This window comes from Pan paniscus, chromosome 14 (assembly GCF_029289425.2).
Source record: "Pan paniscus chromosome 14, NHGRI_mPanPan1-v2.0_pri, whole genome shotgun sequence".
Classification (NCBI taxonomy): Eukaryota; Metazoa; Chordata; class Mammalia; order Primates; family Hominidae; genus Pan; species Pan paniscus.
In genome coordinates this window covers 94253496-94281132 of record NC_073263.2, presented here as the reverse complement: position 1 = coordinate 94281132, position 27637 = coordinate 94253496, and the positions used below count along the sequence as shown (strand labels likewise).

Below are 27637 nucleotides of genomic sequence, written 5' to 3'. Positions count from 1 at the left end.
ATAGTAACTTGCTGTATAGGTATGTATCCTAGGAGGAATAAGCTATACCATATACTTAAGTGTGCAGTAGGTTACATCACCTAGGTTTGTGTAAGTACACTCTATAATGCTCACACATGACAAAATTGCCTAATGATGCATTTGTCAGAAAGTATCCCTGTTACCTAGCAAAGCATGACTGTATATGTTAATGACTCAAGGAGCCAAATCCTTCTATTTGTGAGAGTTTGAGATATCATATCAATAAAGTTAAGAGATAAATACCTTTGTTTACATGAATGTTACCCACATCAGGATATTGTGTTGTCCTTAAAAATCTACGAAATTTATGAAGTTAAGGCCACTTCATAAAGTGTCATTAAACAATATTGTAAACTCTGATGAAGTTCAAAATGTATCTTGTGGTTTTTTGATAGACACATTGGGTATTAGTGTTATCTTATGCAAACAGAAGGCAGACAGAGAAACCTGTATTAATTCCTTTGCATTGAGAGGCACCTACAGAAGGACTACTGAGAAGATGCATCATGCTCATGATTATTTACTGCAGGAATCACTTAGAATAAAATGCAACTAAAAATGAAACAGATGTAGGTGGTTCTAAAGAAAATATTGTTAATTCTCTAAATTTCCAAAAACCTTTTCTTTTACTCTTATTACTTGAAAAGTCTCACTTGAAATTGTAGTGAACAAGATATATTTTGAAGTTGGTTGGCTTTGCAGAAAGACTGAAGCCAGAAATGATTTAATAATTAAAATTTTTAATGAAAATTGAGGTATCCCTTTGAAGCACCTTTTATAAAGCTACTTTACTGACTTGGATTCATTCTTTTGGTCTTACCAAGTTAGATGTACAGCTGAATACTCCATTTTGAGGGAATGACTAGACGACAGGATGGGGCCCAATCTTACAGGTTTTGTTGGACTGGTTAAAATGAATATTCAAGAACGTGGGATTCACAAAAACAACGGATTAGATATAGCTAATTGATTAAATGTGTTTTCTGAAGGCTTGTGTTCATGAGTAAATTTTCCTTTAGAAACCTTTCATACTTGAGCTCAAATTTATCGATAATACAATTCCATAAAAAGGAAAAAGAATAAATCATGTTATCCAATAATATAAGAAATGACTTACAGTGAAAGCTACATAGAAAGTGAATTTTATGTTTAACTTGACATTTACAGAATCCATGTAGAGATGAAACTAATGTGATTTTGAAAATTTATTAGTTTCGAAATTTTGAAAAAAATGATCACTATTTTACATGTTAAAATAATTAGCCTGGAGAATTTTAGAATTGCCTATTACTATTCTGGAATACCAAGAGCTAAGAACCTTATATTCATGATCAATGAAGTGAATAATAGTGGTGAGCAAGACTAGACAAGGACTTATAAGTAAATGCTATTTTACCCTAATGACCAGAGGACTCAGCTTGTTCAGAAAGGCAATGCCATCTGGAGTAGCAAGCTGGCTGGAGGGAAGGTTTCAGAACTATGCCAAGTATCTATAAAACATGGGAGTCCAAATTATGAGGAAAAGAAACATGCAATTATTTCAGAACTAAGCTTTACCAAGGGACCTTCTGTACCAGTGATTCCATAGGAATGGAATTCAAAAAAATTGTTTAGATGTGATGTAACATTTTCAAAAGTGCCAGTTGTGCTGTAGAAATGCACCCAGTGTGTTGGAAGTATCAGTGATGCTAAAATACAAAGAATTTGTGGTTTTTGCTATGAGCATCTCAAAGCATGAATCATCATTTAGAAAACTTCCAAAAAGTAAAAAGACCCAAATTGTGTTTATATTGAACTAACAAAGTTCTGAATTGCTTTATACAAATTTTCCCATGTATATAACCAAAATATGAAATTTTGGGCTAAAATTTGAAAATGAATCCCAAATGTCAAAAAATGTTTAAACAAATAAAGCATTCTAAATATTTCAATATATTATCACTCAAAATTTTTTATAATTTTACAGTTATTGATATGAATTATTATTACACATCAGAGGACACAATAAGGACTAGACAAGGCAAGTCTCAGGTAACTTGCAGTGCAAAATGAGGCAGTGGTAAACACAGTTATAAAGTCATCAACATGTATGAGGACATACAGTGGAATCGGTATCTCTGTCTACCTATCTATCCATCTGGCCATCTTTTAGTATAGCTATATATCTAAATAAACTTACACTATATTTTCATCTAACTCAAAGGTTTGCTATAGTCAGAATTAGGCTTATTCTCTTCCCTAGATAATTCCTCACTCCCATCACCCACTGCTATAATTATACTGCCATAAATTTTCAATTAGCGTTATTTCATCACTTTAATTGATTCCTTCAATATCTTTATTCCTTTCAGTTTCTAAACATCACCTTATGGATCCCAGTTTTGCTCATTATCCCATCTCCTTGGCAGTTTCTTTTTAGATACCTCTGTGTGCTCCCGATACCTTTGTATTCTTAGGGTTCTATCTCATCTTCTGTTTTTTTTTTTTTTCCTGTATAGTCTTCCTAAAGTCAGTCTCATCTCCTGCTAAGACCTACGTAACTATTTAAATTATATCAATTCCATAATCTTCAGCCTTGATCTCTTTCCTCAGTTCCAAATCCCTCTTATACCAGTCCAGCGAGCACCTTCTATTGAATGGTTATAAACATCCTTCATGCCACATATCCAAAGGAATCTCATTACTTTTTCTCTCAGATATACTCCTGCTCTCACTTTCCCTATCTTGTAGATTTCAGCTCTATGTACATATTTTTTTTTCCAAACCAGAAGGCTAAATGCGATTGCATCATTCTTCTCCATTCTCACATCTAAGCAATTACCAAATCCAGTGAACTTACTTTTGGAACCTCTCTGTCTACTTTCTATCTCACTGCCAGTAATCTAGAGGAGATGACCCTAATCTGTTTCCTGGGTTTTTGGTTTGTTGCAATTCCCTTCCCAATTCTTTGGATCCTCCCTGCCACTCCACCACTGCCACCATTTTACTCACTGCACTGAGGCCAGGGATATTTATCAAGTGCAAATTAGATCATGTTTCTCCTCTGTTTAAAGCTCTCTCCTTAAAGGACAGTGCAAGGCTGGTTCAACATATGCAAATCAGTAAACGTAATCCAGCATATAAACAGAACCAAAGACAAAAACCACATGATTATCTCGATAGATGCAGAAAAGGCCTTTGACAAAATTCAACAGCCTTCATGTTAAAAACTCTCAATAAATTAGGTATTGATGGGACGAATATCAAAATAATAAGAGCTATTTATGAGAAACCCACAGCCAATATCATACTGAATGGACAAAAACTGGAAGCATTCTCTTTGAAAACTGGCACAAGACAGAGATGCCCTCTCTCACCACTCCTATTCAACATGGTGTTGGAAGTTTCTCCTGCCAGGGCAATCAGGCAGGAGAAAGAAATAAAGGGTATTCAATTAGGAAAAGAGGAAGTCAAATTGTCCCCATTTGCAGATTGTATATCTAGAAAACCCCATCGTCTCAGTCCAAAATCTCCTTAAGCTGCTAGGCAACTTCAGCAAAGTCTCAGGATACAAAATCAATGTGCAAAAATCACAAGCATTCTTATACACCAATAACAGACAAACAGAGAGCCAAATCATGAGTGAACTCCCATTCACAATTGCTTCAAAGAGAATAAAATACCTAGGAATCCAACTTACAAGGGATGTGAAGGACCTCTTCAAGGAGAACTACAAACCACTGCTCAATGAAATAAAAGAGGATACAAGTAAATGGAAGAACATTTCATGCTCATGGATAGGAAGAATCAATATAGTGAAAATGGCCATACTGCCCTAGGTAATTTAGAGATTCAATGCCATCCCTATCAAGCTAGCAATGCCTTTCTTCACAGAATTGGAAAAAAAAACTACTTTAAAGTTCATGTGGAACCAAAAAAGAGCCTGCATCGCCAAGTCAATCCTAAGCCAAAAGAACAAAGCTGGAGGCATCACCCTACCTGACTTCAAGCTATGCTACAAGGCTACAATAACCAAAACAGCATGGTACTGGTACCAAAACAGAGATATAGATCAATGGAACAGAACAGAGCCCTCAGAAATAATGCCATACATCTACAACTATCTGATCTTTGACAAACCTGACAAAAACAAGAAATGGGGAAAGGATTCCCTATTTAATAAATGGTGCTGGGAAAACTGGCTAGCCATATGTAGAAAGCTGAAACTGGATCCCTTCCTTACACCTTATACAAAAATTAATTCAAGATGGATTAAAGACTTAAATGTTAGACCTAAACCCATAAAAACCCTGGAAGAAAACCTAGGCAATACCATTCAGGACATAGGCATGGGCAAGGACTTCATATCTAAAACACCAAAAGCAATGGCAACAAAAGCCAAAATTGACAAATGGGATCTAATTAAACTAAAGAGCTTCTGCACAGCAAAAGAAACTACCATCAGAGTGAACAGGCAACCTACAGAATGGGAGAAAATTTTTGCAATCTACTCATCTGACAAAGGGCTAATATCCAGAATCTACAAAGAACTCAAACAAATTTACAAGAAAAAAACAAACAACCCCATGAATAAGTGGCCAAAGGATATGAATAGACACTTCTCAAAAGAAGACATTTATGCAGCCAAAAGACACATGAAAAAATGCTCATCATCACTGGCCATCAGAGAAACACAAATCAAAACCACAATGAGATACCATCTCACACCAGTTAGAATGGCAATCATTCAAAAGTCAGGAAACAACAGGTGCTGGAGAGGATGTGGAGAAATAGGAACACTTTTACACTGTTGGTGGGACTGTAAACTAGTTCAACCATTGTGGAAGTCAGTGTGGCGATTCCTCAGGGATCTAGAACTAGAAATACCATTTGACCCAGCCATCCCATTACTGGATATATACCCAAAGGACTATAAATCATGCTGCTATAAAGACACATGCACACGTATGTTTATTGTGGCAGTATTCACAATAGCAAAGACTTGGAACCAACCCAAATGTCTAACAATGATAGGGATTAAGAAAATGTGGCACATATACACCATGGAATACTATGCAGCCATAAAAAGGATGGGTTCATGTCCTTTGTAGGGACGTGGATGAAGCTGGAAACCATCATTCTCAGCAAACTATCTCAAGGGAAAAAACCAAACACCGCATGTTCTTACTCATAGGTGGGAATTGAACAATGAGAACACTTGGACACAGGAAGGGGAACATCACACACCGGGGCCTGCTGTGGTGTAGGGGGAGAGGGGAGGGATAGCATTAGGAGATATACCTAATGTAAATGACGAGTTAATGGGTGCAGCACAGCAACATGGCACATGTATACATATGTAACAAACCTGCATATTGTGCACATGTACCCTAAAACTTAAAGTATAATAAAAAACAAAAAATATTTTAGCTTGGTATGTTTACTCCTAAAGTTGCTTTCCATTATTAATGCACTGTTTCAACCTGTTTTCTGGATAATTATAAACTGGATAATTTCTAAAGAAAAAGAATGGATTTCTTATAGTTATGAAGGCTGAGAAGGCCAAGTTTGAGGAGGCACATCTTATGAAAGCCTCCTTGTTCATGGGGACTCTCTGCAGAGTCCCAGGAAAGCTCAGAGCCTCCCATGGCAAAGGGTCTGCCTGAATACATTAATGTGATTGCTCAATTCTCTCTTCCTTGACTTATAAAGCAACCAGTTCCGCTCCCATGATAATCCATTAATCTATTAATCAATTACATTTTGATTTTCTAAACATCACCTCATGAATGCCCATTCTGCTTGCTATTCTACATGCTTGGCAAAGTCCTCAAGATACAATCACCCTGAATGGTAATGCCTAGGTTTTCTTCTAGGGTTTTTATGGTTTTAGGTCTAACGTTTAAATCTTTAATCCATCTTGAATTGATTTTTGTATAAGGTGTAAGGAAGGGATCCAGTTTCAGCTTTCTACATATGGCTAGCCAGTTTTCCCAGCACCATTTATTAAATAGGGAATCCTAGGCGTGGGCAAGTACTTCATGTCCAAAACACCAAAAGCAACGGCAACAAAAGCCAAAATTGACAAATGGGATCTAATTAAACTAAAGAGCTTCTGCACAGCAAAAGAAACTACCATCAGAGTGAACAGGCAACCTACAACATGGGAGAAAATTTTCACAACCTACTCATCTGACAAAGGGCTAATATCCAGAATCTACAATGAACTCAAACAAATTTACAAGAAAAAAACAAACAACCCCATCAAAAAGTGGGCAAAGGACATGAACAGACACTTCTCAAAAGAAGACATTTATGCAGCCAAAAGACACATGAAAAAATGCTCATCATCACTGGCCATCAGAGAAATGCAAATCAAAACCACTATGAGATATCATCTCACACCAGTTAGAATGGCAATCATTAAAAAGTCAGGAAACAACAGGTGCTGGAGAGGATGTGGAGAAATAGGAACACTTTTACACTGTTGTTGGGACTGTAAACTAGTTCAACCATTGTGGAAGTCAGTGTGGCGATTCCTCAGGGATCTAGAACTAGAAATACCATTTGACCCAGCCATCCCATTACTGGGTATATACCCAAATGACTATAAATCATGCTGCTATAAAGACACATGCACACGTATGTTTATTGCGGCATTATTCACAATAGCAAAGACTTGGAACCAACCCAAATGTCCAACAATGATAGACTGGATTAAGAAAATGTGGCACATATACACCATGGAATACTATGCAGCCATAAAAAATGATGAGTTCATGTCCTTTGTAGGGACATGGATGAAATTGGAAACCATCATTCTCAGTAAACTATCGCAAGAACAAAAAACCAAACACCGCATATTCTCACTCATAGGTGGGAATTGAACTATGAGATCACATGGACACAGGAAGGGGGATATCACACTCTGGGGACTGTGGTGGGGAGGGGGGAGGGGGGAGGGATAGCATTGGGAGATATACCTAATGCTAGATGACGAGTTAGTGGGTGCAGCGCACCAGCATGGCACATGTATACATATGTAACTAACCTGCACAATGTGCACATGTACCCTAAAACTTAAAGTATAATTAAAAAAAAAAAACATAATCCAACTAAAAAAAAAAAAAAGAAAAAAAAAAGATACAATCACCCCTTAAAGGCCTTTCAATACTGACACACTGGGGATTACATTTCCAACATACATTTGAAATTTGGGGGGCACATTCAAACCATAGCATGCACCAACATTTTACTGAATGCCTACCAGGTAGAAGGAATAATCTTAAGTAGAAACGTAAATAAGTAGAGACCTTTATCTTTGAAGATCATATGCTACAGCAGGATATATATATATATACACACATACATATATACACACATACATGCATACATATGCACATATATATATATATATATAAAATATACATACATACATAAATATAACTTGTTATTTGGGCTACTTTTCCCCCAATATATTCTACCTGCTTCTTTTCTTTCCTAATCATCCTACCCCTTGCTTTAGAAAAAATACATCAGCCATTATTTCCTCAATACTTTCCTACCTTGGTTCTTTGCTTATTATGTGCTTGAATTTCCCCACAATCTCCATGTGTAGACATCCGACCAAACTTTTAGAAGTAGTTCAAAGCCATCCATGAAGAAGTCTTCCTGGTACTTTTAGCCATTTTAGCACTATTACAAAGATCAGTAGACCTGTATCTTACTAATAATTTAGTTATTTAATGCTCAACATGTTCTATACATACCAAGCACTTGATATCTGCTCATGTTCATCTAATCAGCAAACATGCAATAAGTTCCTACTGCCTGTTAGGCTCTATTTCACAATTGGACAGTAGCTAAGAACACGGTAACAAAATATCTGCCAAGCCCAACTCACCTTATAGATGTAAAGTGCATGAGAGAGACAAAAGCAAATGAACAGCTATTTAATATTTATTTATTCAATTGATAAATGTTGCTGAGAAAAATCAGAGGACAGAATAATAGGAAGTGCCAAAGTGCGTGGTGCTTCATTTATGTAAGTGGTAAAGGGGAGTCTTACTAATAAGGTGATATTTGATCCAGAAACCTAAAGAAAGTGGGAGGGTGGGCTCAGAATACCTGAAGAAGAGAATGTGAGGCAGAGGGTACACCAACTGCAAATGCACCGAGAAGGGAGGAGGCTTGGCATGTTTGAGGACCAGCAAAGGACCAATACAACTGGAGGAGAAGAGGATAGGGAAGGAAGGTTATAGGAAACAAGTGCTGAGGGCTTCCAGAGGGGGCAATGGGCTGTACTGAGGTAAATAATATGGAAGTCACTGGTGACTTTGATGATAGTGAGGAGGAAGCTTAAATTTTGTGGGTTCTGAAAATGAATTAGGGAAGGAAAAATGAAAACAACAACAACTCCTACAAATAGCTCTTTCTAGTGTTTTTTTGTTTGTTTTGTTTTTGTTCTTTGTCTGAGGGAAGCAGAAAAGTAGACCAGAAACTAAAGAGGAATGTTGGATCAAGGGACTATTCTTTTTTCAATTTGGTTGTTTTTCTCTCTCATTGTCTCTCTCTCTCTCTTTTTTTTCTTTTTTTTTAAAATGGGAGTAATAACAGCAATCCTAGGGATGTTCCAGAAGAGAAAGAAAAATTGATGGTGCTGAAGAGAGATGACGTAATGATAGTTTGAAAAGGTGAGAGAAAATGGGCTTTAGATCACAATTTTGATAAGATCGTGTTCAGTTTATTCAAAGAAACACAGAAACCAGAGCTTGTGGGACCAGATGGGCAGATGTGATGCAAGTTTGCAGAAAGGCTTGTTCAATTGCTCATCTTTGTTGAATGATCTGAGAGCATGTTTACAATTCTGTGCCTTTCTTTAAATTAATGAAAAACAGAACTTATCAGCAACTATCATGGGCAGCCTCTACCTTTACATTGTTCCTCATGCCCTTCATGGCTTTAGGTCAATGTTTGTTTATCCTTATCGAATTGAATTTATTTCTAATTTTCACTTTAAATTTCTAGCTCTGTTCAGGCACACCAATTTGTCAAATACAAATTTAAAATGGACAATGAATACTCTGAAATATCTTGAATTTATTTTATGTGTATCACCTTGCTAAAAACATATAGAGACATATGTTTATATATAAATAGGAAAGACATTGTATGTGTACTTAGAAGTCTACAAGAACTGCCAATTCCCATTTTATGAGGCGGCAGTGAATCCGATTTATTAAGAATAAGTGCCACGAAAATTGATTATAGCCAGCAAAAATCTTAATTCATATAATATTCATAGCTATTATGACAAGGCAAGGACCGAAGAAGACTGTTTCTATGACTTTTAACAGACGTCACAATAAGATAGTACTGTGGTCAAATGAGTTTTAAAAATTCTATGCTAAACATTACTTTTGGATGCTGGAGAGCCTTTAGATTACCTTGTGCATGTAAATTCTCAAGGGGGTGATATGCAACGTGTGGCTTCCCAAATCTACTGAACCATGTAAACCTTTTTCACAGAAAATCCTGCAGAATTTTTGGTCTACAGAACATACTTAGAAAAATGTTGAATAAAGTGATGCTTGGTCTGAGAGACAGAATAACCTGAGGAAAATTTAAAAGAAAGAACTGTCAAGTGACGGCTATATCAAGAGTTGGTCTTATCAACAAAACGCTTTCACCTTTAAGTTGTTATTTTGAATAGTTGGCTTTACGTTAAACATTATTATTCCTTCACACTCAGACAGCATATTTTTCAACATTAACTATAACATTATCATTTCCTAAAAGAACCATCCCAGCATATGTGTATTTTCTCAAATTTTTGATTTTTGAAATAGTGTCTGAAGTCAAAGAAAATATTACATTTTAAAAACATTCAAAAAACTACTTAATAATCTCATTATCTGAAATAGTTACAGGAAGGGGCAAATAATCTGTCATTCAAAAAATTTATTTTAAGTAGTCTTTACCATTGCATAAAAAAGAAAATAATTAGAATTGTACCTATTAAGGATGCTACAATTACTTTTTATAATTTCTAATAATTTATGTGTAGGAGTTTTATCTCTTGGAAATGGTAAAAACTGTCAAAGAGATGACATAGATATATATGGTAAAAACATATCTCAGTATGGTTGTAGTGAATCTTATTCCTCGAACCAATACATTTTAGAGGTGACACTTAGATTTCCAAAATAGTGGAAGAGACTACTTTTAAGGCAATATGTTGGCTAGGCACAGTGGCTCATGCCTGTAATCCCAGCACTTTGGGAGGCTGAAGTGGGCGGATCACCTGAGGTTAGGAGTTTGAGACCAGCCTGACCAAAATGGAGACCCCGTCTCTACTAAAAATACAAAATTAGGCAGGTATGGTGACACATGCCTGTAATGCCAGCTACACAGCAGGCTGAGGCAGGAGAATTGCTTGAACCCAGGAGGTAGAGGTTGCGGTGAGCCAAGATCACGCCATTGTACTCCAGCCTGGGCAACAAGAGTGAAACTCCCTCTCAAAAAAAAAAAAAAAAAGAAAAGAAAAAGAAAAAAAAAACAGAAAGAAAATATGTCATTTTCCATTTCAAATCTAATTCTAGACTTAGATTTGCCACACACTTCAAAAGACTGTACTTATTCTTGAGTATTACTGATAACTCTGGATGCAAAAACATAAGTAAAAACACATTTTCTTTGCCACTTATAAAGGGAAAAAAATGAAGAAAAACACTTTGTAAGTTATATCCATTTGACATCACACTTCTGAATAAAACCTAAAACTTTCATTCAACTTTGCTAAATTGCCAGTTTTCTCGATTTCATAGTGAATCTGATATTCTATTTAAGGCGCAATTTACATGATGGGATCAAATGAATTTCTGGGCATCTTCTGGTCCAGATTTTTTTCTTTGGCTAGAATTATTGTGCAATTCCTGACGGGCCTGAAGCTGGAGCTGATTGGAACGCTCCATGGAGACATGAGCTACTTAAGTGGCCAGTTTTCCCTCTGCATTTTTTTCTGAACTATTTTGACTGCAGTTCATATGAATCATGGCAATAATTCAATTTAATTCAGCATACATTTATTAAGCATTCACTAGGCCCAGGTGATAGACATAAAGAGATGAAAATATATACTCGCTGTCTGTACATTGTCAGTAATCTAGTTGGAGAAAGATACTCTGCAAAGTAGCTATGCAATGATGAACTGTTATATAACATGAGGAAAGACATACTATTGCTTTGGAAGTAGAGGAGAAAGTAACTGATTTCATCTCCAATTAATTAGAACCTTACAGAAGTGGCATCTGTATTAGGTATTTAAAACCTTAGGCCCAGCTCAAATCCAGTAGCTTAACAAGAGACAATTGACTATTTAGAGAACAACATAGACTGCATTTTGTGAATTTTATTATTGAATTAATCCATTAATTCAATTCATTAATCATTAAACATGTATTTAATGAGCATATATTAATAATAAGCTCCTTTTTAAAAAAAAAAACAGGCTTCAGCTATAGTTCTGAACAAAGAGTAAACACCCTGTTCTCATGTAAATGAAATTCTGGGAGTTAGGGAGACAAGCACGAACAGATCAGAAACATTCATAGAGATAAATAAAAAGATTGTGGTAAACAGATAAATTCAGTGGAGGATTTAAGCAGGATAACATGAGGGAGCTCTCCCATAAAAGCAGCACATCAAAAGCTGCTTTTATGGGAGTGCTCAGGGACAGCTTGTTTGAGAAAGTGACACTGGTGTGGACATACAAAATATGAGAAGGAGCCAGGTAGGCAGGAGGAGGCATGAGATTATGGGAAAATGATTCAAACAAGGAGGCTATCAAGTGCAACAGCCCTCAAGTGCACTATTATTGCAAGGACTTAATGAAGAAGGTGGGTGGGGGGTTAAATTGACCTTAGAGATATAGACAGGAGCTACAATAAAAGAGAACTCTAGAACACAGCAAAGAGTTTTTGTTTCATTCTACATTTAGGCAATAACTTCCTGACAAAGGTAACTGTGGCTACTCAAAGGAGAATATATTTGGGTGAAAAACAAAGATGATTAATACATTTACTTTGGAGACTATTAGCTTGTTAAAAACATTGATGGTGGCTTCTTTAGAGTGGTAGCATAGAAGTAAACAAAGACAAAACAACTGAAAATACAATTTGTTCATAAATCAGAAAGAATGTCTGGATAGATGAGATGGGGGATGACGGTGGAGAGTAAAGAGAAAAATCAAATAATGTGCTTATATTTTTGCTTGTTAGTTTATCTAAACAACTGCGTAAAATGTTATGTAATTCCCTGTGGTGGGGAAGATTGAGTATTGCACTCTCCAGTGTTTCAGCATGTATATCTATTATCAATTTACCACATTGCTGTATACAGAAGAGGCCTCATACACACAATATTCCTCTTTACATCCTAGTTAATGAGACTGATAGGACACATACTAATGCCAAGCACTAAGATAGATGCTTAACTTACACTTTCTCATTTAATCTTTATAAGTCCATGATGATGGCACTGTTTTAATCCCCATTAGATAGCTGCGAAAGCTGATACTGTAATTTGCTTGTGTTGACTTAAGGAATGAGTGTCAGAAATTGGATTTTAACCCAGACCTGGATCTAGTTCCAGACATGGGCTTGAGTTTATTTAGGAAAATATGATGTAGGTAACATTTCATTTTCCATTTTCTCACTGAAGAATCCTACCCTTTGCATAGCTCTTTGTAGTTTAAAAGCATTTCAGAATATGCAGTTCTCATCAACTCTCAAGTAGATCTTCAATTTTAAAGAGGAGGAAATGGAATCCATAGAATTTAATGTAATTTACCAAGGTCACACTATTGAGAAGAATAAATATTTAAATAAAGTTCACTTAATGCTATAGGCCATGCTCTGTTCTCAGCTTAGGTTATTGGGTTAAAATGCTGGCCAATGCATGACTTCAATAAAAAAGTGCCATCCTGGAAGAAAATATAGTCAATTATGCATTATTTGGTGAAGGAAATGGAGATGATGTTGTGATGAAAGCAAAATAACTTATTAAATAACATAATTTTATTTTAGCAAACTGACTATATTTTAAAATATTTTTGTACTATTTACACAATGAGAAAAATCAAAGCTCCTTGAGACTTTTAAAGAATACAAATGCTATATGTTTGTATTTTGTCTGCTTTTTAAGCAAATATTTTTCTATTTGTTGGCAATATGTAGTTAAGAGAGAATTTGATTAAAAAGCTGTTTTTTTATTCCAAAGCACAGAAACTTAGATAAAATTCTGCTATGTTTTACGTGCCCTTTGTATATTCAAATATAAGTTATGTTATTGATAATAAAATAACCTATCTTTTAAAATCATTACCATAGTCATTGGACTCTGAATGTTTGAATGGCTTAATAATTTTATGAAAAATAGAGAAGAATAACAAAGTGAATGCTTTTAGGAAGACTGCAAAGTATTTGTGTTGGAATCGAAGTGTGTGGATCTTTTTCTGTGGAAGATTTTAGGAAGAAAGGCACCTAAACTAAATCTGCTGCTTCAGCAATTTGTTTTCCACTGAAAAGCAACAAAGAAAACATTAAGTACACTACATTTTCTAATTTGAAAATAATGCCATATTTAATAAACATCACAATAGTGTTTATATGGACTAAGAGTGAGAATGGGGAATAACTTCATTGCATATAACTGAAGTGATACAGATTTCTTTGAAATATACTTCTGCAAATAAAACAAGGGTACTTCTTTATCTTGTTTAATTCATAATTGTTATTTTTCATTACACACATCTTCATTTTCTTTCAATAAATTAACATTTTAAACTGAGTATACAGTGTATGAGCTATACAAAGCTTAGTGTTATTACACAAAATTTCTCCTAGTGATTATGTCCTTGTGCTTTTTGTATCACAGCCAGGCTGACACTAACAATATCTGTATTATCTGAGAACTCACCAAGAGATGACAGGAAGAGGAAGTGCAAACATGCACCAGAGGATATCCCCAGGGCTAACGCAGGAATGAGATGAGAGTCAATGAGTCTAAGAGTCTGAAAATGTTAAGAGTCAGCAGATACCCTGGAGATCTTACCCAAATCCATCCTTTCTATAAGAAGAAACTGAGAATCAGAGAAGATAAGCAATTGCCTAAGCCACAATGTGTTTTTGGCCAAGTGGTATATGCTGACCACAGGCCAATATCACAAAGAAAAATCTGAGTAGAGATTTAGTTAGAGATATAAAGAGAGAAAAGCAATTACTTCAGCAGATTTCCCCTGCTGCCTCAGCCACTATCTAAAACTTAAAGAGCATCTCAGACATTTAACACTTCTAGATTTTAGTAACTAACATTTAGTGAAGCAATTTTCCAATGTATTAAATAATTTTTTCAATTCTCATAGCAAAGTTAAAAAAATGCATAGAGACATATTTTAAAAGAACTGATGGCCTGTCATAGCTTAACTGAATGTCATATGATTTTATTTAATTACTAATACAAATATCCACAATGATATAAAAAGAGATAAGGAAAGAAACATGTTTTTCTGTTTAAAGATAATATGAGATGTAATCATCTTCTTTGGAAACATGTACCTATTGTGCTGAAAAAATTCAACCCTTAAAGAAATATGAACTATGTACTGTTTAAACAATCCTTACATTTAAAATTCTAAAGGTTGTCCATTTTCTATCATTGTCTTTTCATTATTAAATATTTCTTGCATTTAATTTTCACACAACTTGTTTTAATCAACTCAGTTGAACAGGATGAAGGTTACAGCTCAGAAAACGTCTAACCCACGCAATTTAACAAAGACAACATTTGCCAAGTCGTGGATTTTGAGTAATGATAGTAACTTCAACTTCCTGCCCATTGGTACCAGTGAATGAAAGACAAACTATTTGAAAACAAAGATGATGCACTTAACACAGAAAAACTCAATCTCCTTAAATACAAGTAGGAAAAAAAGATCAAAATCTAATCTAATAAGGCATGTGCTTTGCATATTCAGGTTCTAAAGACAAGCACAACATTGAGTTTCAATTGCTCCTCTACATCTTCATTGTGAGATTTATCGGCTCAAAAATAATATATTGTATTTTATTCTTAATGTTATAAATAACATCTGCTGCAGTTTTTCAACTAATTCTATCTTCTTCAAACCATAAATTGCATGATGATATCTGTCATTATTAGTGAGAGCAAGATTATCAAATAAAGAATCCTTCAATTGTTCTCCCGTATTGGTAAGAACATTTTGTTCAAGAAACAGCAGAAAGAAATTGAATGCCAGAGAACCACAGGAAGGTTAAGTAAAATCAGTTCCCGGACCTTGGGGCAAGTGACAAAAACCTGGGAGCAAAATTGGAGTGGGAAGAATAAAATCTCAGGATGGGAAAGAACCAGGAATGAAATGATCACATCAGGAATTATTTAAGTGAGGCAGACAGCTTCAAAGGAGCAAGCCAGTGAGTTATGAAAAGACCAAAACAGTAGAGACATCGAAGCGGTTCAGGTGGGAAAATCAAATCATTCTTTTGCAGCAGGCTTGTAAGCAGATTGTGCAGCAGGCTTGGTAAGAAGATACTAGGAACTGATTAACTTCTTTCATACTTTAAGATGTGAATTATCTTCAAGGAATTGTCTGGATCTGACATTACTTTATACCTCAAAATTACACAATCTTCTTGTTTGTTTTCTTTCATTTGCTAACCTTGAGTTATAAATGGACATGTAAAACAGAACTTCCAAATTTACAAAAGGATAAACGGAACTAAGAAGAAAATCACTAAATCAAAGAAGAAATAATCAAATCAAATCAATGCATACAATTAAACATATTGGATACAATTTAGTGGCTAACCCTAATTTTAAAACATGAAGCACAGTAGTAATAAAAAGTATCCAAATGTTGTAAATAACATTAAAATATTTGGTGTTCAAAGGAGGAAAAATATAAGTGAGAAGCTCAAGACAATAACAAGTTTGAGCCTCTGAGGGATTTTATAATGGATATATAGTAACTTTTTTGGATTCACTATGTTATGGCATATGAATCTAGGTTGTAAAGTTTCTAATTTTTGAAAACTGTTAATTTACAGCTTTAGTTGTAACCAAAGAGCATATACTGTTTTGAAAGTGGTAAGAGAGGAATACCTGTTCTTTTTCTAAGTAAAAAGTCACTAGTATTTTTCTTCTAATCTGTAGTTGTCATAGCCAGTTGCATATGCTTCTATTTAAAAAAAAATTAAAGCACTCTCACCAAGAGTTCATAGGTTTCTCCTTGCACAGACATAAAGAACAGATTCTTATGGTACTTTTACACCATCTCTACTCCCCTCACACAATCCCATGGAATCACCCCGCACCTCTTTCATCTGATAATTTCCAGGTTGTTCATTACAGTATAGCTCTCCAAATTCAAAGAAACTTGCTTGATATGAATGCTATGATTCCAACTGTCACTCAACACCCATTTATATTAATAATCTGTTGTCTAATATTATTTTACAACTCTTTTTCTTTACCTAGCTTGAGATGAGATCTATTATTTCTAATTTCTGTGAGGTTAAAATATTCCTCTTTGGATTTTCCTTAAATAGAGTCTATTCTCTTTCCTTTAGAAGTAATTTGTTTGTTTGAAAGCTTGTAAGATTTACTCTCAATTTAAGTAATTTTTCCTATGCTATATCAAAGTGATTTTCTTTTTCCATTAATCTCTCTAGGAGCTTCATGATATCTTGAATTTGAACACTCAAGCCCTCAAGGAATGCTTACTTCTATTACACTTCACCAATTCTTAATTCTCCCCCATCTGTTTATTTCCTTTTTTCTTTAACTATAATTTGCAAAGTATTTGCTTATTACTTATATGTTCATGAATATATTTCCCCCAGTTTTCTCTCATTATTTCACATTTATATACTTTTTGTTTCATAATTAACTTTCCACAGTCACCATTGTATTTTTGTTTTATTAAATAACTCATTTTAGAAATCCTGACATTTAGTTTCAGAAAGTTTATTTTGAGCTCTAATTACATCACATTGAAGTATTTTTCCATGATTTTTAATGTTTTCTTCTTCTTACATTCCATCTATTTTTACTTAATATAAGCAACCTGCTCTAATTATTTTGTTTTTCCTCTTTTTCTGAACCTATTGAGTTCTTTCTCTGTCCCTCTCTTTTCCTTGGACTAGTGGTGGGAGTGGATTACCAGCTTCCTTGTTGATCATCACTAGAAAGCTGAAGACTATATGCTGGCCTTTGTTTCAGTGGGCATATGTAGAATACATAAGCAATCAAAGACTCATCTCTGGAGTCATCTGAAGGAGTCCTCCCTAATCTCATCTCCATGCAAGTACAAATGAGGAGAAGTAGTCACTACATAATATGAATTGGTAATAATTTTCACCACCCGCTAAGACCCATTCGGACTACTGGTACTTGCCCATTTGGGATTCCAGTGCAGGAACTCAAGTTGAACGTTTCAGTTCTATTCCATATCTTGAGATAACCTACTTGCATTTGCCAGTTTTGCAGCCTCAAGAAGTCTTTAAATCTGCAGTCTTTTCTCTGCTCTACATGGCCCTTGGACCTTCACCTTCTCTCTCCAGAGAAACAGTAAGGCAAGTAAATGGAGAAAAGATTGTTTTTCAATAAATGATACTGGAACAATTGGACATCCGCTTGCAAAAAAAAAAAAAAAAAAAGGAATGAAAAGAAAAAAGCAAGTCTGGACACAGATCTTACATTTCTCATGAAGATTAATTCAAAATGGATCACAGACCTAAGTAATTTAAAATGCAAAATTATAAAACTCCTGGAAAATAACAGGAAAAAAATCTAGATGAGCCTGAGTTTGGTGATGTCATTGCAGATACAATATCAAAGGACCAAAGGCACGGTATATGAAAGGAAAACATTATAAGGTGGTATCATAGTAATATCTTACACTGAGTAATTTGTACAGAACAGAAACTTATTTATTACAGTTCTTGTGGCTTATAATATGTTAATAAGGGAAACTGGGGGAATGGTGATGGGGGTAAACTTTGGATAAAGAAACATTCTGTACTTTTCACTTATTTTTCTCTCTAAACTTAAAACTGCTAAAAATGAAGTCTATTAAAAAATACAAGTGTAATAAGTATGATGTCCATTTATGAAAATATTCCAAGTAGTGTGTCCTTTCTTTCAGCATATAATGTAGCACTCCAGAAGTACTAAGAAATCAGATAATATAGCCTCATTATCTTTATACTATGAGTCAGAAAGAACACTAAAGTGGCTATAATTCGTTTATATTTCTATTTCCTTGTCCTTAGACACATTAAGTATCAAATCCCTCTAGCATACTTAACAATGTAGATCCTAGCTAAGCTGTACATAAAATGGGAATTATTTTGAGTTGCAAGACTGGTTTGTTTTGAGGTGACCAACCATTTTAACAGAAACAATAATTCAATTTGCAGTCATATATAGCTTAGAAAAACAAGGTGCCACACACTGGAATAAATTGATTTGTGGTAAAAAAAATTGCAGGATAAATCGGACTCTGGGTTTCAATCCTATCTTTCCTGTCTTACTTTGTGACTTAAGCAATTCAAGCAACATCTGAAACTATGTCAATCAACATCAAATACATGCTGATCATTAGCTAGTTGCTAAAGCTTAGGTGCTGAGTATATAAATTAAAAACTGTGGTCACTTTAAAGGCTAATTTTATGGTCTACAGCAGAGCTGTATAGGAAAACAATATAAACCATATACGTAATTTTATATTTTCTAGTAGCCATATTTTTAAAAGATGAAAAAGAAAAAGGTAAAATTGATCTTAATATGTTTCATTTAACTTGATATATTCAAATATCATTTCACACAATGTTATAGGTTCCTTTTTATTCTAAGATTTTGAAATACATTGTGTGTTTTATACTCACAGCACATCCCAATTTCTACTAATTACATTACAAATGCTCAATAGACATATGTAGTTAGTGGCTACCACATTGAATAGCATAGATCTAGGGGTTGATATGAAAGGAAATATGATAATTTGTGTGATGGAAATACAAAATGGTTGAACATGTCCTTACATCATCTTAGGGAATTCAGAGAAAGTTTATCTAGATCACATTTGATTAGAGACATGGTAGATAACAAAGGATGAGTAGCCTGTAAGGATGCTTTGGGGAGAAGGGCAGTCCAAGTGAAGAGAATAGGTGAAAAAAATGTGTGCAAGGAATATTGTTCTTGTACAGATAAATTTTGCAGAATGGGCAGAGGGAGATGAAGCAAGCAAAGCACCAAACCAGTATGAATATTGAATCCTGGGCTAATATTACAGAAATAGTTTTTTTCTGAGAGGATAAGTAAATCGACTCTTTGCCCTAGTACTGCTGTTAACTAAATATGCAGCTTGATTAAAGTCATTTAAATGTACTATTTCCAGTTCCTAGTTTCTGCAACTTTAAAATTGAGTAATTAAACTAGATAATCTCTAATTTTCTTCCCAATTATTAATGCAACATGCAAAAATTACAATGTATGAATTAAAATGGTTCAAAATTTAGATTCATACAGAAATGTCAAAGTTGGCATTCAAAAATAGAACAGTACAATTATGTTACCCAGTTATTTAAGTCTATTCCAGGAAAACATTAAGATAGTGACTGCATTTTTAAATAATAGCAATCAGTGCTGTATTTTATGTGTCAACATTTAAATTCCTACCCCCGTTTTCCTAGAAGTGGAAAGTATTTTAATACAAGAAATGTTGAGGCTTTCTCTGTTTTTCATGTTGAATGCGTTCTGAAATTTTAAGTTCACTAAATTTCTCTATGTTTTGCTTAAATCTATTCTTCTGAACTAAACTTGGAAATAATGTATTGGCTGAATCATGGGGAATCCACAAAAAAATTAACATTCAATTTCTTTGTCTATCCCTATACATTCAAGACTGCTTAACTAATAAGAAAACTATAGAAATATAAAAGAGATTAGCAACAAAGCAAGTTATAAGCACATTAAGGTCATCCTAGGGCTGAAACATTTCATCAAAAAAGATATGCTCATCAATCTTTCCTAGAGGCATGTAGAAGAGAAACTGTCTTTGACTTCATAATGGTAAAGAAATCAGTTCGTTTATAAATGCCTATGGCAAATAATGCATTGAGAGACAAGCTATGTATGAGACAAGTAGTTGTAAAAGGTGAAATTTTTTTGTCATTCTATGGTACTTTCTTAGAAACATTGTAGTTCTACATTCTTAAAACACCGTAGTCCAAAGAGTTAAGTTACACCAATAAAAAAATCAAGAGTCGGCAAACAAACAAAAACATGGAGAGTTTTTTTTATAAAGCATGAACAAAAGCATACACATTTTTATGTGAGGTGTGAATACTGACTGAGACAAAAAGTAGGAGATAGTAAACTGACTGTTAGAGAAGGTAGAAATGCAGATTGAAAGACCAATATGATCGAGTAATGACAGAATAAAGGATGGTGAAGGTAGTCCAAAGGAGGCTGTAGTCTAAAGAAAGCCATCTCCAATGAAGTCTAGAAAATGAATGGAGAGTCAGCAGAATCCATTAAGGGTATGTTTCTTTTCAGAAGTGAGAGGGTAGGGAGCACAACTCTGCCCAGCAAATGAAGCTTGAAAAAGTGTCTACTGAATTGAGAATGCATAAAGAAGACAGCTGATAATGAAGAGATGAATTTCTTGGAGTTTCTGTCAAGATTGAATGGGGCCACTTGTAATATTATTATCGAGGTTGTGAGGCATAATAGGAAGTTAAAGGTGGACACCCATGCAGAAATCAGTTGGAAAGCAGGCTTGATTTCTGGGAGGTCTGTGATGAGGCAAAGGAAAAGCATTTTGAACAACTTCAACATCTGGACTGACAAAAAGAAATGGAGGAAGTAGAATCATGTTTACATTAAGTGAGCCCTCTTAGTATAGAAACCAACATCTGGCTTTGGTTACATTTATCTGAACATAGTGAAAATGTTTGAATTAACCCAAAAAGATTAGACTAAATTTCATAATAGTGTTTACACAGCAAAATAAATGACAAAACAGATACATGGAAAAAGCGTCTGTTTATGCACACATTTCAAAGACCATGGATATAGCACCCCGAGCTGCATTATCTTAGCGTGGTTGACATAAAACAGGGCTCTGCATAAACTCCTAATGATGGCTATTACAAATTGTGTTAAGCTAAGGTGGTTTAAACACAGATATCCCATGCCTTTTGTTTACTGCTATGATAAAAAGAGTCTGAATGCATTTCTACTAAAATTAAGAGGCAACATTATTAGGAAGTATATTTAAATTTTATGTTCCTACTATCAATAGCATTTCAGGTGACACCTTTATTTTTTGGAATTATAGCTCTCACAATAAGTTTTCTTTTATCCCTCTTTTCTCCATAAACAAAAATATTTGGAGCTTTGATTTGTTAGTACATTCAGAACGAGTACTTATTATCTTCACAGAAGTAACCTCAATTTTCCTTGGCCATATTGACTGGGTTTCATAAATATTATGGACCACTTATATGTAGTTTATAGCTTAACTTTGTTTCAGAATCCAACTTTTGCTCTTATCATTGAAACACCTGACTTTAACCAGGGATCAAAGGCAAGTAACATATGATCAGGAACAAGACGTGATCACCTATCAAGAAAGTGAGTGCATTTAAGTGGAATAAACAGTTAAATTTTGGAAAAAAAGTTTTATTCCTTTATTAAGAAATAGTTCAGGCTGGGTATGGTGGCATGGGCCTGTAGTCTCAGCTACTTGGGAAGCTGAGGTGGCAGAATCACTTAACTCAGGATTTCAAGGTTTCAATGAACTATGTTTTCACCATTGCACTCTAGCCTGGGTGATAGAGTTAGATCCTGTCTCAAGACAAACAAACAAACAATAAACAAACACAAAAAAATAGTACAGAATTCTTGGTTCTAAAAGAAACAACTAGATTTAAGAGCAAATATAAACATTATTTTTCAATATGTTGATTCCAGGTATGGTAAACAAGATCTAATTATGTAGATCAAGGGTGTTTTGAGTTAATAGTTTCAGGAGATCATGATGGGAAGAGTGCCTAAACTAAACATGTGGGATACCAAGCCTGAAGTGGGAGAGAGAATTCAGTTAAAAGCATCACCTTTTCCAGGACCTTACAAATCATCTCTTTTCTGGAGCTCTGACTCTACTCTTTAGCCCTTTGGTGAAGCAGCTGAAGCTTGTGTCAAAAATAATGTGACTTTTGGCAGAGAATAAAAGACCTCACCTAGAGCAATATTCAGGATGGTGCATCAGTGCTGGAAGATGAAGCCTGATACAGTTCAGTCATTTCAGGAAACACTTGTGACCTAGCATGCAATGTGCTATGCTAAAAGTCAGAGGGCATCATTAATATACCAGTATTTGAAAAAGAAATTCAATAGCAAGTCATGTTCTACTTTCAGGTTATATTAGGAGTAAGTGATTAAAGGTCAATAACAATTTCATCCAATTTAGATCTAAATTTTTCTCAAATTCTATGTTTAATAACTCCAGTGAAGAGCTCTATTTTGATCATTCCCAACTAGTTCAAAGTAATGCCCAATTTTTTAAGATTTAACATGAGAATTTGAACAATGTGTGATTTTTATTTTCATTTTTTTGTATTTTCATTGTTTATATAGTTGCATTTTGGATTATTAACAGTTAAAAAAATGTTAAAAATAGTTCCAATCTCACTGAGGGATAATTTCTAAAGATAAAGTTTGGCTAGGTATATTCTAGTCAATTCTTAGAGTAGTTCCTTACATACTCATAAATTGATTCTAGAGTTGCAATTGCCAAACTAATATGCCTTCTTTGTTTTAAAGAAGAAAGTGTTTTTTTCAAGTCATAAATGTTGTTTAGCCCACTCAATTCTGAAAGTGAATTGTGTGTTTCTCAGCCGCCTATCATTTAAATGTAGAAAAGGATTAGGAGAACAGATATATAACGGAGGGTACTCTTAAACAAATTACTCATATTTAGACAGTTTATGTCATTAGACAGCATAGTAGAAAATTTATGAGACAATCACAATTCCAGGAAATAGGCACGAATGTGGCTGCCATAAATGCTTGGGATATGAAAAATAAAAAGGACTCAGAGCCAAAGAAGATATATCTTCTAAAATTCAGTATCTAAATACCAAATTTAGGAAGATGAGAAAACGGTAGATAACATGGTTAAATTTATTAAGGGGAAGACCTTTATGAAACTCTATCCAAAGTATGACTTAACGTCTACTCCATAGTCTTACATATGAAGCTTTTTAATATTTCATTTGTTGAGGCATGGTCTGACTGGTGACACAGCCCTGTGCTTATAGATCTTAGCTACTCTCTTGTTTTTTCTTTCGTGTGTGTGTGTGTGTGTGTGTGTGTGTGTGTGTGTGTAGGACACTTAACAAATCTACCCTTTTAAGAAATCTTTAAATGAGCAGTACAGCATTGTTAATTATAGTCACCATCTTGTACAGCAGTTCTCTATAACTTGTTCATTTTGCATATCTGAAACTTTATGCTCATTGAACAATTCCCCATTTTCCCCTCCCCTCAGTCCCTGCAAATACTGTTCAATTTTCTGCTTCTATGAGTTTGACAATTTTAGATACCTCATGTAAGTGGAATAATACAGTATTTATTCTTCTGTGTCTGGCTTATCTCACTTAACATGTGTCCTCTATCTAGGTTCATGTATGTTGTTGCAAATGACAAAATTTCTTTCTTTTGTAAGGCTGAATAATACTCCATTTTCTACATATACCACATTTTCTTTATTCATTTATCTGTTGATAGACATTTAGGCTTGTAAAATAGGCTATGGAACACAGTATGAAGGTTTCTCAAAATATTAAAAATATGCATTCTAACATGTATGGAAAGTATAATGTTCTAACATGATAAAGAAGGTAAGTGTTTTGTTTGTTTTTATTAACACATTTATGTGCCTGATATCTTTTCTAAGAGTTTTTTTACTTATTTATTTTGCTAAAAATGATAAATTCTCATATAGCTTGCTTAAAAATAAAAACCTAACTTATTTTTGAGAAAAATATCTTATACTGAAGAAGTAGCCTTAATTTATTTTTTGACCTAGAATAATTTTAGACTTTAACTCAACTTCTGTGAAAGCAGTAAGGATAATTTAACTTATGTTTTTCCATAAGATGAAATTTAAACTTATACAACAAAAACATTAAAATGCAAACTTATACAACAAAAACATTAAAAAAGCAAAAAATGATCATATTTGGAGTTTTTAAACTTATATTTTCTTAACCTCCAACTCTATTTCTGAAACACAAAAAACAGTTCAATTAAGCTAGTCTTACCAGTCAAAGAGAAACAGAAAGGGGTAGATTTTTTCCAAAGTACTCTATTGTTTTTCTATCATACTATAATAGATTTTCAGCATATGATAGAATTCTATTTTACAGAAGATACACAGCATTCTGACCTCAAGACCTAATATTTTTTAGTCCTAGAAATAGGCAGTAACTTCCTCAAGTAGTTTCTTCAAGAAACTAACCTAAAATGAAAATTTCACAAGGCAAGCAAAGGTGCATTATCTATCACCTTCTGGGTTCACAACATCCTGACTGAGTTGAAGTTGGGGAAAAATAAATATGGAGACTTTTTACTATAAGGATATATTGTGAAATTAAGTACAAGTTTTCTCCAAAGCCCCTTTCCCATAGAACTTATTAAGGGGAGGGATGAGGTGGATGAGAAGGGGTGTAGTGGCATTTCAGTGAATTTATAAAGCTAAACAAGCTTGATCTGGTTAAAGTCAAACATGGCCATTTTACCAATATGGCTGTAATAATGGTGAACTCTAAGTACAAATCATGATTTTCAGTGGCAAAAATTAATGAAGTGCATTCGACTCCTTACCAGCTCTGACTCTGGGCTATGATTAATTTATTGATTTTTCTATTAGGAAAAGAAAATCAGGAACTGCATTTTTTTTTAACGAATACAAAGAAGAAAGTGTTATTTGGAGGGTTAAGAAATCTCTATTTGGTCCAGTGAATAAGTGTAGGTGTATTTCATTCCTGCAAATAATAACACTTAATATGAATCTCACCATAATTTTTTGAATTATGAAAATTTAATTTCAGTTCTGAGTACCAGGATTGGATGTTTCATATAGCTATATTGAATTCTCCTGTCATCTCTCAAGGTAGGTATTATCTCATTTTTCAAAGAAGAGGAAATTAAGCCTCAGATATCCTCAAGGTTATATTATTAACAAATGTTAATGAGTGGGATTTAAACCCGGTTCTGTCTATTTCAAAATCCACGTCATTTCTAGTATTTCATATATCATCTAAGTACATAATTTTTTGGCTTAATCTGTTTGTATAAACTCAAAGTTAAAACTCACAATGGTGAAATATGAATCATTGAGTGGTAACTTTCACAGTTTTTGCTAAAGGACAACTTCAAAATGGCAAGTAATCTAAAATTTAGTTTATGATTTTATCATTTTTTTGTATATAAAAATACAAAAGACATTCTTGAGTTTAGACTTTCCTAAACAACCTGACTTTTCTTTGCACAATTACCCAATCACACTCTGGAGTTCTATTCCTTTTTTCTGTCAAAACACATCAATAATGTTGTTATAATAAGGACCTGCCTATATCCCATTAAGCTTTTTACCCTTTCTTTCAAAATCCAAAACTTGTCTTGCAAAGAATAAAATTTTTAAAAAAGATAATAGGTGGCAGTCTGTTTAAGGGTTTCCAGTCCAGAAGAAAGACTGATGGACTGTCTTCCTCTCATGTTTGAGAACTCTTAAGTGGGGCCCTTGGATTTCATAAAGTTCTCTGGAAATTTATGCTTTGTTCTGTGGTTAAGTGGCTAAGTCCCTTTTTCTGCCAATGGGTTCCATATATTTTATTGGATTACCAAGGGGCTCATGACTGAAAAGAAAGGTTAGAAACTCCTTAATGTCCTAGCAAAAGCTTGGTTTTCTCTTGATAGTGTCTATATAAGTAAATGGGACAGAAAATACTATGAAGGCTAGTTGCACCTTATCCGATGAAGGCAAAGTATTTTCCCTTTAAAACCATACACAAACTACATGCACTTTATAATCATATTTGTTTTTGCTTTTAGGACAAGTTGTTTGAAATGAGCTTACATCCTGAAATAACCCCAAGTTATTGGGAACAAGACTTTTGAAAATTTCCTGGAAGAATGCATTATTATTTTGAACTGGAAGAAAGGTTGAGGTAAAGTCTATTTTATACTGAGATACATAGGCAAAAGTTCCCTTGATATGAATAAAATGAAAAGAAAAGATAATAGGGTGCCAGTTTGTTTAAGGGTTTCTAATCAAAGATTCAGCTAGGTGCCCATCTGTGTTATCTAAATAGCTATTTCCCAAATTTAACTTTGAACTGGAACTTAATGACAGTTTTATAATGGAAATGACCCCTAAATAGGACATACAGGTTTTTTCCTTGCCTCATTAAACCTGGAAGAGGTGACTTTTATGAACCCCCCTCTGTTATCTTCAATAACACAGTGACTTAATGGCATGTGTGAATAAGACATTTGCTTAATCCATCACACTGGAAAGTATTTTCCCCAGATGATTCTAATTCCAAATTATACACACCCCTTTTGTTCCTAAAGACTCTAGTCTATCACTTACACAAAAGTTAGTTCCTTTCTAAGCCTAGCAGTTCAAAGTGGTTTGCAAAAAACTTCTTTTCTGAGCACTTCGACAAAGGTTGCAGTGAACAGTGACTGTCTGACAGCGAGGGATCCTGGTGAGTTTTCAGGTCATTGGCATTGGTGTTTTGAAACTGGCAGTTCTCTTCCTTGTTTCATTTAGCCTGCAATAATGATCATGCTTTTCTTAGACAATAAATGGATTTTGGATACCAGTTTTTAGAAATTGGAGGGTTTTAAATTTTATTTTACCTATTTCATTAGGATACACTCATCCCTTAATCCTAGAAATAGACATTACCTTTTTCCTCATTGTCTTACATTATATTCTGGAGTCCAAATTCTGCTTGTTTATTGGTAGCATTTGGAACCCTTATCTTGCGGTCTAGCAGCTGCCGGGTGTACAGTTTCTGGGACATCATATAGATACTGTAAGACTAGCTTGTGGTCATCTTCCCTGTGCACCAGGAAGGATTTTTGACACTTCATTCAGTTCCCTGTGTATCCAGTTCTCTGTATAATGGATGGAATTGTTCTGATATATATCCAGTGACCTTTGCTGGATTCTTACTATACCTTTATCAGAGTCCTCCATCTCCACAGTTCTCTGGAGATAGAGTGTGCTATAGATATACAGAGAGAGAAAACACTTCAGATATCCAGAAAGGAAATTGCCACAAATCAGGCCCATTCTGTGGATAGGTATGCAAACCCAGGCCCACATCTTTTCCTACATTTTGAATTAACAAGTTTGAGTGGTCCCCTGGGTAGATGATTCTTGATTTTATTGCAAAAACAACTTTTAGTAAAGGAAAATACACACCCTTTGCACAAGTTTGCCATCTTCTGTAAGTAGAACAGCGAAGTTTATCTT

General features: G+C 34.4%; 1 protein-coding gene across 1 annotated transcript in view; it reads right to left on the bottom strand.

Annotated features, from left to right (window-relative positions):
• The window catches only part of GPC5 (glypican 5), a 1460504-nt gene that overhangs the window by 126338 nt on the left and 1306529 nt on the right, over positions 1 to 27637 (bottom strand). The gene's annotated exons all lie outside the window — the stretch shown is intronic.